This window comes from Lactuca serriola, chromosome 4 (genome assembly GCF_051521515.1).
Source record: "Lactuca serriola cultivar US96UC23 chromosome 4, Lser_US96UC23_V15, whole genome shotgun sequence".
Taxonomy (NCBI): domain Eukaryota; kingdom Viridiplantae; phylum Streptophyta; class Magnoliopsida; order Asterales; family Asteraceae; genus Lactuca; species Lactuca serriola.
Genome location: NC_136411.1, coordinates 302,650,183 through 302,663,211, shown reverse-complemented (window position 1 = coordinate 302,663,211; position 13,029 = coordinate 302,650,183).

Sequence of the window (13,029 nt, the reverse complement as noted above, 5' to 3'; positions counted from 1 at the left end):
AGTATCTAGTATGAATATATGTGTGCGCTATTTTGATCGATTTAGAAAATATTGGTCCGATTTTGTCCGTTTTTGTTCCGAATTTATTCGATTCCAACCGAAATAAATTATAGTTTTATTGAAATTTTTTAATAAAGTTGATGTAACCGGGTTACCCGCTTCTGGAACCGGAACCGCCGGTTCCGGGACTGGTTCCAAAAATTGAAGAACTGCCTAGACCGGTTCCGGTTCTGGTTCTAACTTTCTAAGAACCGCCGGTTCCGGTTCCGGTTCCGGTTCTCGCCAAATGAGGCGGGTACCCGCCTACGCTCATCCCTAGCTTCCAGCACTTCTACCTCAATCACCACTGTCTACCATCTCTTTACCTCTACTCTCCAGGTACAATCTCCTCCTCCACATCTGACGCCACTTCTTCCTCCACCTACACAACAAACTCCAGGGCCACCTTCACCTCTTTCACCTCTATTGCTTCCACTATATACTATACCTCTATCACTACTGAAAGTGTCCCTGCGGCCTCTATAACCGAGGTCGGATATGTCCCTGATCCTTCTCGTTCTACATCCTCGCCTTCATCATTTTTAATTTACAGAATTTAACCAACATCCGAAAATCACTTACATCATAGCGGCGACCTCTTTCTTGTTACCCCTGTGAACCACCTCGTTTCAATCAAGGCAGTTCTAAGTCATATGTGTTCTCCCTAATCCGGATCTGAAAAAAAAAACCCATCAATAATACTTTTATTCATTTTTTTGTTTTTCTTGTAATTTAATTGTAGCCTCATGTTTTTTTTTCTTTTGACGATTTGCAGATTATTTCTTGTTCTGTTTTATATTAAATCTAAGTTCTATTGGTTCTCACATCTTCAGATTTAGAAAATATTCTTTAAACAGTAAGAAAAAAAATTCAAAACATAGAATGTTGAAGATTTTATAAACATCGGTCTGAGGATTCAATTTTGGGGTTTTTTTAGACCTGCAAAGTAGAATTCATGGTTTGAAGGTTTTGGATGAAGGCATCAATTTTTTCATCTTCATTAAAAATACACATACATAAAATATAGAATTCTAAAAATCAATCGGGTGGAGATATTTTTATTTATAACAAAAAAAAATCACCAACCGATAACACAATAAATAAAACAAAATGTTGTCGCTCAATCCAAAAGTTGTACAAAAAGAGTGAATTAGTAGCAATAAATGCAACAAAAGTCTTTATATGTATTATACAGGATATCAAATCACTACAAAATTTGGTTATTACAAAATATGAATACAAAATATTGAAAAATGAAACAAACACTTTGTTAAGATAATCAATAAAAAATATGTATACGTCTGGTATTAAGATGTGCTCTTCATTTCAGATTTGATAGGAGAAAATAGAGACCAATGGTGGTTTCAGAAAGGAGTAAATTACACAAATGGTCCCTATGGTTTAGGGTAATTTGCGCATTTGGTCCCTAATTTATATTTTTAACTCGGAAGGTCCCTATTGTTTGTTTTTGTTACGCGCTTGGTCCCTGTCATACATAAAAAAACTATTGTACCCTTGATTTTTTAATCTATTTAAATAAACAGACCCCCAACCGCACCCCTCTCACCTTACCTTACCCGCCCTATCATTTTTTCCTATTTAAATAATAGTCGTTTTGGGTAAAACAGGGACCAAACGTGTAACAAAAACAAACAATAGGGACCAAACGCGTAACAAAAACAAATAGTAAGGACCTTCCGAGTTAAAAAAATAAGTTAGGGACCAAACGTGCAAATTACCCAAAACCATAGGGACGATTCGTTTAATTTACTCTTCAGAAAGACAAAGATGTGGGTTTATATTATATGTTGAAGAAGCTTATGCCGTTGGATTATACACAATGATCAACGGCCCCTAATACCATATGAAGTAATCCGTGTGATATCTAGCTGGCAATCCATGTGATAAAGTATTATTACATGTGCTCCGTGTCTATCAACCCCAAACTAATTTCACATATGTATATATGTGTTGTAAATTATGTATAAAACATTGTACATTGTGTATCATGATTTGTACCTCTTAGTTTATGATCTTAATTTTAAGACTTTATGCATTGGATAGTTGTATATTATGTATGTATTATAAGTAGTTATAGATATATATAATATTGTTTTTATCTTTATTTTAGTAGAATTAATATATTTTATTTATAAAAGTATTATTATTTTTTAAATCAATTATCTAAATTATATAAAATCATACTATTATTATTATTATTATTATTATTATTATTATTATTATTATTATTTATTTTTTGCTTTATTTATGTATCTTTGTTATTGTGGTTTAAAAATATTTTAATGTTTTTGATGTTTTATTTAAATATATTTTTTAATGTTGGTTTTTTTTGAAGTTTTGTTCGTTTAAATTATATAATGATTTTTTTGACCTTTTTTTTTCAAATAAACAAAGTAAAACAATAACCCGAACATGAATAAAAATTATAGTTCGTTTAGTTAAATGAACGAACATAAATAATGGTCTTGCTCGTTTATTTATGTTCGTGAACATTCACTTATAATGTCTCTTTATGCTCATTTAAGTGTGTTCATTTAATTTATTTATGTTCATTTTTTTTATTATATTATCATTTTATATGTTCGTTTATGTTCATATACATTGATCAGTTGTGTTAGTTTATCTTTGTTCGTTTAGTATGTTCACGAACATAAACGAATGAACATAACCAAGAAAATTTGTTAAACGAATGAATATGAAAAAGAAAATTGTGTTCGTTCCGACTAACCTAAACGAACGAACACGAAGATAAACAAACACCGTCTGTTATTTTGTTCGTTCGTGTTCTTTTATTTGTTAAACGAACATGAACAAAAGCATTCATTTATATGTCAGTGCTTCTTCATTTATTGTCTAAATAATTATATTATATATTAGCGGCAGGAATGTCTTGAAGATTACCTTCAATTATTGCTTCTTTAGTGAGAAATGTGAGCTTCAAGCCATTCTGTCGCTAAGATATAATATAATTATTTAGGCAACAAATGAAGAAGCACTGACATATAAATGAATGATTTTGTTCATGTTTGCTTAACAAATAAATGAACATGAATGAACAAACGAACATGCGGTGTTTGTTTATTGTCGTGTTCGTTCATTTAAGTTAGCTGAACTAACAAACGAACACAAACGGATAATGAAAGAGATTTTCTTTTTCGCGTTTGTTCGTTTAACAAATTATTTTGTTCATATTCGTTTGTTTATATTCGTGAACGTACTAAACGAACATAAATGAAAGAACACAAACGAACAATGATAAACGGACATATAATATGGTAAAATAATTAAAAAATGAACATAAATTAATATAAATAAATTAAATTAACGAACATAAATGAACGTAAACAGACATCATAAACCAACGTTCACGAACATAAATGAACGAACGAGACCATTGTTCATTTTCGTTCGTTTAACTAAACGAAAGATAATTTTTGTCCAAGTTCGAGTTATTGTTTTAATTTGTTTATTCGAAAAAAATGTGATAAAAATCGTCATATATAATTTAAACGAACAAAACGTCAAAAAAACAATATTAAAAAATATATTTAAATAAAACGTCAAAAATATTAAAAGATTTTTAAACCACAAAAAGAAAGATAAATAAATAAATAAATAAATAATAATAATAATAATAATAATAATAATAATATGATTTTATATAATTTAGATAACTGATTTAAAGATAAAAAACAATAGCATGTGTGTGTGTATAATAATAATAATAATAATAAATTGTTAACAAAAAAAGGAAAAAGAAAGAAACGGTAATTTGGTTTTTTATATGGAATATGGAACTGCAGTGTAATTTTCACAAACCATAAGGATGTAACCTATCAAGTTTTAAACTTAGGGATCAAAACTGAGAATTCGACTAAACAAGAAGGACCATTTCTGTAATTTACTCTAAGTATAATTTAACAAACCCCCTCAGTTTGAACACGGGGTTCACAAATGTTTAAACTATGCAGAAAAACTAAAAATAACTGAGTTGGGGTCCCTTTGTAAATATATCTGCAAACTAGTGAGCCGATGGAACATGTAAAACACACACATGACCTATGTCAACACGTTCTCAAACGAAATATAAGTCAATTTCCACATGTTTGGTCTATTGATACTGTACCAGGTTAGAAGCTAAATACATAGCACTCGTGTTATCACAAAAGAAAACTGTTGCTTTACACAATAGACAAGATAACTCGATAAAAACATTACGAAGCCATGCAGGTTCAGCAACGACATTTTCTACCCCTGGAACTCAGCTTCAACTGAGGAACGAGAGACATCATGATGATGCTTGGAGTACCGATCCACCCTGACCGCCCTGCCCTCTTTGGCTCCCGATCCTAACCCGGATCCACTCCCTGCATGTCTCGTAACCACCATACTGCAAACACCGCAATCATCCGATAACTCTCACAAACCTGGGAACCAACCCCCAACCTAACCCTAGGGGCTGTGACTTCCCTGATGCGTGTATGGGTCTTGTGCTTTCAGTAGTACGGGCCCATACTACCTTCCACACCTACCCATATTTACATCAAGTATCACCACAACACCCTAAAGATGAACTAACATAACAGCAACAAATCTTGACTCCTAGAGGAAAACTGAATATCTCGTACTGACCTACCGGTCCCACAACTCACCCGACCATGAAACTTCCACCAACTCCTGCAACACTAGTGTATGCTAGTCATACATAACGCTGGACCCTATAAACTTTCGAATATTCAATCCTACCCTAAGCTCCCAATCAAACAAGAACAGAACATAAGGCTAAATCAAACATTCTCAGGCTATAAGATCTTAATTACATATGGTCGTGATGCATGCACTAAATATCTACAGTAATGATGTCAATTTCATACAAGGAAACCCTAGGCTAGCAGACATCATATAATCAGGCAATTCTTTCATGCAATTCCTGAAAATCCCTAGCCTAGTACTAGCATGTTGTTCTATCATATCTCATAAACAAATAACTTGTATGGTATTTTTGGGGCTACTTACTGGCTCCGGCTGATCGTACCTCCGCGTCCTCTTTTACTCTTTTTGAAAACCATTTTAAATTCTCTTTTGAAAACTCTCCTTGATTTGAGACTGGATTCACACGAATGTTCCTCTAATTCACTCAAACCAAGGCTCTGATACCAACTTGTAACACTCTAAAAATTCAAGCCAATTTAAATTTTTTAAAAACAACTCATATTCATTAATTCATTGCAAAAAGGTTTTCAATACAATTATTATTAGAGTCTTCCCAGAACCATATCATGAAAAATAAACATGAGGAGCGGTACGATCACACCTTCGCCTTGACACGTTCTCCTGAAGTACCTGAAAAGCATTAAACCACAACTGTAATCCCGAAAGCTTAGTGAGATACCCCCAAAATACCAACCACATATACCATACACGTAACATATCATACAGAACAGAAACAGAAACAGAACAACATGCACTGGGTCCACAGCTTTGCAAGCTGAACTACCCCATGGGCCCTCACTACGAGTTTGGAATGCCTACCGGGCCCTTAGCTCGTATCTGGAATGCCATCGAGCCCTCAGTATGAGTCTGGAATGCCTACCGGGCCCTCAGCTCGTATCTGGAATGCTCCCGAGTCCTCAGTATGAGTCTGGAATGCCTTCTGGGCCCTCAGCTCATATCTGGAATAGTCCCGAGTCCTCAGTATGAGTCTGGAATGCCTTCCGGGCCCTCAGCTCATGTCTGGAATACTCCCGAGTCCTCAATATAAGTATGGAATGCCTACCGGGCCCTCAGCTCATATCTGGAATACTCTAGGGTTTGTTGGCTACCGCACGGAGCAGTACAACCTCAACCCATCCCACATAACATGTCGACATGTAATAGATAAATACACATACATGAAATCAGACAATATCACAGGTAGTCCTACAGACCTACCAAACTAGCATATCAACTGGCATACATCACTAACATGCAATACTAACTCATGATCAACATCTAACACTGCTAGGATAATACATCCAATGGGCCGGCCTTGATGCCTTAGACCCCTTAGTATAGTGAGGATAACTCACCTCGCAACTGTTGGCTGAAAAGATAAGATCACGCTGCTCTAACCTCCGAAACGAACTCCACCACTGATAATACCAAAAGACTGAACTCAATAAATACCAATAATTACCAAATTACCCCTGGAAGTCAACTGGTCAACTCTTGGTCAAAGTCAAAGTCCTCAGATAAAGTCAAACTTCCTGACTGACCCTACTCGCCGAGTCAGCCCGCTGACTCGCCGAGTCCCTCAACTCTGAAAATCTCATCTCAACTCACTGAGTCGTCCCTTGACTCACCAATTCTCAGCTTAACCAGAAAAGGCTAGGACCTCAAGACCAGACTCGCCGAGTCCAAGGCTATCTTCAACCAACTTGTCGAGTTTCTTCCTATCTTCATGCAGCTCGCCGAGTGCACCCATGTGACTCGCCGAGTACCACTAGCTCTTAACCCATACAGAGGCTTTCCAAGCCATGCAGGGGTTCCAATCCATAGATCTACTCTTCCACAAGCTATTCCTCATGTAAAGTTGCAAACTTTACGTAAATCCAAAGAGATCTAAGCATAATATACTCTAGAGCTAGGGTTTGGGACAAAAGAACTTCACCAACAAATCTTAAGCATAGACTTTATGGCTTTCTGGATCATTAACAACCTAGATCTGAGGTAGCAACCTCAGATCTTACACCAAATTTGAGATAGACCTCATTCATACCACAAAAACCCCACAATTGATAGATCTAGATGCACAACAACTCAAACAACATATTATTACCTCAAATGAAAACTCCAACTGAAGGATAAGCTAAATCTCTGCAAAGTCCCTTGCTCCAACCTTCTTGTTCTTCACTTCCCCTCCAAGATTTCCTCCTCCACGACTCTATATGCTCTCCAACTCTCTCACAACCGAAAGTTAGGGTTTCTGGACTTCAAGGGTGAGTAAAGAGGTTGGGGAGAGGGTATTATGTTCTTTATATAGGGCTCAACCCCCCAGGATTAGGGTTTTCTCCATACAGCACCAACTCGCCAAGTCGACCCATGCGACTCACTGAGTTGGTCACTTAACACGTGACTCAACTCGCCGAGTCTATCCATCGACTTGCCGACTTGACCCTCTTACTTACACTAGTAGCCCTTCAACTTTACTTCTGAATTTCCGGGATGTTACAACTATAGGGCTCCCGCTAAGCTCCTATAGAGAGTGGGATCTACATTGGGGGTCCCATGAGGAGAAAGCTTTGGATTGGTATCCGTCAGAGTACTGCAAGGATTGCATGAAAGTATGTCAGCACGAGAGAGGATATCACGAGCAAAGGCAGAGTGAGATAAGAGCATACCTTCTTTAGTACGAGAGGTAGCAATGCCAAGAAAGAAGGATAGAGGACCTAGGTCCGTCATGGAAAACTCAAAAGACAGACAAGTGATAACTTGACAAATAAGAGAAGGTGAGGAGGCAGTAAGAATGATGCCATCAACATAAAGGAGCAGATAAATGTGATCAGATCCTTGGTGATAGGTGATAAGAGAACAATCAGAGCGACTGTTGTGTAAGCCGATAGAGATAATGAAAACAACAAAGCGATGGTACCAGGCATGCGGTGCCTATTTGAAGCTATAAAGAGCTTTGCGAAGACGACATACATGATCAGGAAAGTTGGGGTGAATGTATCCGGGAGGTTGTTTCATGTAAACTTCCTCGGTAAGATCATCATGATGAAAGGTATTTTTTACATCAAGTTGATTAATAGGCCAATTTTTCGAACTGGAAATGCTGAGAATGGTACGAATAGTGGTGAGTTTGACAATAGGGCTAAAAGTATCATCTGTCACACCCCCAAACCGGAACGATGAAAACGTTCGGGGTTGGATGATGTCATGTACAATATCACAACAAATGTATAATAGTAATCAAAGTAACAACAACCATTGTATTGATAACATAGTATTTACATTGTATTCAAAACATTGCTTGTGCAACATTAAAACTATAGCAAAAGATAAGACGTGAATGCTACTATGCTCCGTCTTGGTAACGCCTGAGGTACCTGTCTACTAATTTTCCTGAGAATACAAGTGGTTTGAAAAAGTGTCAACATTAAAGTTGGTGAATTCATAAGTATTTTTTTGGAAAAGATGTGTTCTTTGTTATTGAAAACATTAATATTTTCTTCCAGAAAATCGAATATTTTCTTAGTAATAGTCTTAGTACTTTGAAACCAATAAGTATAAGTTTCTCATGTTTATACTCCGTGATTTGAGATTCTGATTCATGTAATTGGTATTACTTGTACTGCTACCTCCTATGGCTACTTAGTGTATAAAAATCATATATAATTAATATCGAACGGACAATCGATTGGGTGATTCTGCCCTAAGCCCACAACCAAACAAGGAATGGGAAAAAAGGCGGAAATCTCACATTTCACTGCCTATAGGATGTTTATTATATATATAATCCTAACGTATACATTAAGTAATCATAGGCTTTAACAAAAAGAATACTTGATATATGTTTTCTGTAATTCTGTTCGTACCATATTAGTAATTAATATAATGTTTTGCTTTTCATGTAACTGTGTGTACATCTAGAAATTTTGTACTTGCAAATAACGTAATATTGTTTTATTATTTAAACAAAACCTTTGAAATTATATTTGCCATGAAATCTGAATGTAAAGTTAATGTTCAAATAAAATTATTTGAAAATATATTATTCGTAAATATGTCGTTGTTTTCTCCTTGTGAGTTATTATAACCATACTAACCCCAGTCGACCTGATCGCGATGTTCTTCAGGCGTCGGAATGTTAACGACATTTATCACCCCAGGCCTGACTGTAGCTAACAGTCAAGGTGTGGGATTGCCAATCCCAAATAGATCTATACACAAATATCTCTCTCTCCCTACAAGAGACTCTGGTTATAAGTCAAGGCTTTTACCACTACTTAGATAAGTACACGAAGACGTCTCACATATTGCTTCAACATGTTTACGAGTAATAACTGAAAACCTTTTAGTAAATAACATGTAGTGATAGTCACATTTTGATGTTTTTGGCAGGATCTAAGAGAAAAAAGGAAGCTTAAGAAGAGCAATTTGAATCTTATCGTGAAAAGATGGATTTCGGTCGCATATATAGTTCAATGATCGGGTTTTTGAGTTGCTGATTAGGAGTTATGATAGTTTAATAGATTCCTTAGATACATAGTTTTCATATATTTGCATTGTAAGGTTATATTTTTTCTGCATTTTATCAATAAAGTGAATTTTTGGTTTTATCTTATTTACTTTACATTTCCTTGTAATGGCATTTATGAAAATTGGTGGTTATATTTCCTATTAGCAATGTTAAATATGGATTTCATTCCTAATTATATCGTTTGTGGAAATGTATTAATCAACCAAGTGAAAATGAATTCTCATCACCCAAGTTTCAGTTGGATAGAAACTTGAAATCATACAATTTGAATTGTATGATGTATGAGAATCTTGATCCTTGGAAGATTAAGACTAACTCATTGATCACATGTCTATGCGAGTCAAGTGAGGGACTTAAGGATCTAGTACACATTGATGTGGACTGGTTAGATCCACCAGAATGGACGATAAGTCTGTTCGTCATGCTTTACTATGGTTCGGTAAATATGGTTATACTTATAGGATTAAGTGTAATTCTGACTCTTTAAAAGGTTTCAAAGAATGGCAGAACGAATATGAAGAATCTATTAGGCAGAAAGATAAATGTTTCTCCAATTTGAAAGGAAATGAGAGTACTTTGGTATCATGTTTTATAATCATCTTAATGATTATGAAACCATGTCACAATTGATCCTCTAAGGACATCTTAGTGCAATTGTCTTTACTAAGAAGAGGAATCAAATATTGTTGAAAGTGTTTAATTGAGAAATGAGTCATATTTTGTATCAAAATAAAGTTTTAGAGTCACACTATAGTAACTTCAAATCGTATCTTGGAACTTATTCCAAACTTAATAGGTTTATAAGACCTCATGAAATGTGGAGTAGAAATGTTTTCTTATTAAAGCACATTTAAAATTGGTAGTTGTGATGTTTTGGTTAAAACAAAGATAAACAAATACCAATTAAATGAAGTGTTGTCTTGATAAGGACCCACACTAACTTTTGAATGTTTGTTTTTGCTTGTCAAGGAATGTTCCTTAACAGAAAAACTTATATGCTAAGAAGTCGGTCGGAGTCTTAATGATCTTGAATAGTTTCAGGAGTCAATGAAGAATAAACATATTAGTTAACACTAGCACACGACCTGAGATTGATTACCTATCATGTCGACCATCATTTGAGATGTTGTATGGAAGGAGGTTTAGGACCCTAGATTTTTAGGGAGAGGTCACACATCGGGTCATGGGAAGCACTAAGGTAGTGCTTAATAGCACCGAGTTGATCCAACAAGTGTGTGACAGGTTGCAGGTCACACAGAGTCGCCAAAAGAGTTACACAGACTCATGTCTTTCTGACCTCGAGTTTCAGGTTGGAAACTGTGTTTCTGAATGTTTCACCTTGTAAATGTGTCATCGATTTCGGAAGAGGGTCAACCTGGGTCCCGATTTATTGGTCCATTAAGGATATTTGCATGTGTTGGCAGGGTTACATACTAGTTGGATCTTCCCGGTGAGCCCAGTCAGATCCGTAACACTTTCAAGTGGGGGAGAACTGTAACACCCATATCAGGTGCACAATATCTTCCATATTGTAGGTTAAAAAGTTTCCTTTTTCCCTTCTCACAAATTGAGGGATGCCTTCTCATGTCGTGAAGAGTAAATCGGACCCGTGCATCATTTTAAGGCTCACGACGTGAGCAGTCCAATGCTCACGATGTGACGATGACTGATGACCAAAAACCTGAAGTTTTCGGTATTTAAAGGAATGAGAGGATTAGGCTTTCTCATCCTTAGCCTCCCTCATTCTCTAGACCTCCAGAAACCCTAATACCCCCTCCTTAAGATCCTTTGGGTGCATTTCTAGCTTGTGGGAAGAAGAAAACAAGAAGAATGAAGTGCTCTAGTGTGGGTGTGGGAAAAGAATCAACATCATCATCAACTTTTCCTACTTTTGGACCCTTATAAGTATCAAAGGCTCTAACTTTATTGCTTATCATGGATAGATCTTGAGTTTTGTCTATTTTATTGATGTTATTGCTGATTGAGTAGAGAAGATCAATAAAGTTGGCAACTTTATAGATTCTAAGAGTCCCAAGAGCATTATATCTGGGAGTTGGTATAGATTTGAGGCATGCATGCAAATTTGAAGCTCATTTGTTCCCTTTTTGACCTAGAAAATGGATGATCATGTTTGGTGCATGCATGGCCATAAAGGAAATTTTTTTATGGACCTTCGAGGTCCCATTTAGCTTTTGGATGAAGTGGAATTGAAGACTTAATGGATTAAGGACTTAAAATGGTGATCCTTAGCCTCAGACAATGTTCACGACATGAGGTGTAAGATCCCACAACGTGAGAATCAGAGTAGTCCCATTTCTATTAGAACCCTTAGATCTTACGATGTGAGAATGGGTGCTCACGTCGTGATTCAATCTTGGGTGGTTTTTTTGGCTGAGTCAACCAGTTTGGGTTGAGTCAAGTGGGGAATCGGATTGGGTTCGCTACCATGACGTGACTAATGTCTGGTTACGAGGTAAGGATAGTTGACTTTGACTTTGACGAAGTTTGAGCTTAAGGGGATTTTGGGATTTTGATGGAAATTGGTCATTTGGTAGGAATAGGTTTCGATTAGAGAGCTGAGACTCGGAGTCAAGACCTCATCAACTTCTGTTCAGCTTGCGAGGTAAGTTTTCCTCACCGTACTTTTGGGGTCGAAGGCACCAAGGTAGGCTTATTACTTATCATGTGGAATGATAATTGTCTATGTGGTTGCTTGTCTAAAAGACATCGGGGGTAGCCCGTGTCACTTGTATGCAAGACCATGAGGGTAGCCCATGACATGGAAGACCATGCGGGTAACCCATGACATTTCAAGGGAAAAGACAATGGGGGTAGCACATGAAAAGTGTTTGAATGTTATGTGGTATTTTGGGGAAAACTCATTAAGCTTTTGCTTACAATTTGTATTGTGGTCTCAGGTACTTCCGGTACTAAAGGGAAGGGCCCGACTTGGTGGCGCATCATTCACTCTCCACTATTTTCCACACTTACTGATGTTGTTACTCTGATTATTTGACATGCTTATTTTGTAATGGATTTTGGAAACAAATTATGGCTGTAATTCTTAATTGAAAATGAATTTTTTTCCTGTTTTTGGGCTGTTACATGAAAGAAAAAAGGTTTTATCCCATAACAAGTTAATAAGAACATAAAAACATCAAAAACGAATTGCTAAACACGATCATAAAGCAAACTGAAGTGAAGTCCTAAAGCTCCTAGCTTCCGATTATTCAAATCTTCCATCCAAAGTGCTTCTCCAACCTTGAAATCAAACCCAAAAGAGTCTCTTGATGAATATTATTCATAGGATTTTCTAGTATATGTTCCACACCAAATTACGATAAAAAGGTCGAGTATTTATAGAAATAACGAAGAGGCGTTGTGTAGAGGGCTTTGTCTCGTTTCGTTCTTATGAGCTTATGTGTTGAAATGGAAATCTTTAGCTGGGACGTGGCACATGCTTGAGGTCAACGCAGTGTCTTTCTTGATTTATGGCAACTTTTCGAATTTGGTCCTTATCAACTCCATTTTTGTCCTAATCATTTCCTTTTGCTCTTAGCCACATATCTATATGTATTTATCCATTTCAAAGCATTATCAATATCTGTTATCTTTTAATATAACATTTATATTCAATATATTAAGATAATTTCCCAAAATAAATTTACAAATAAGGTCGTACAAAATACCCTATATTTATTTTTTGTTTGTCCCCAAGCAAATTAAAA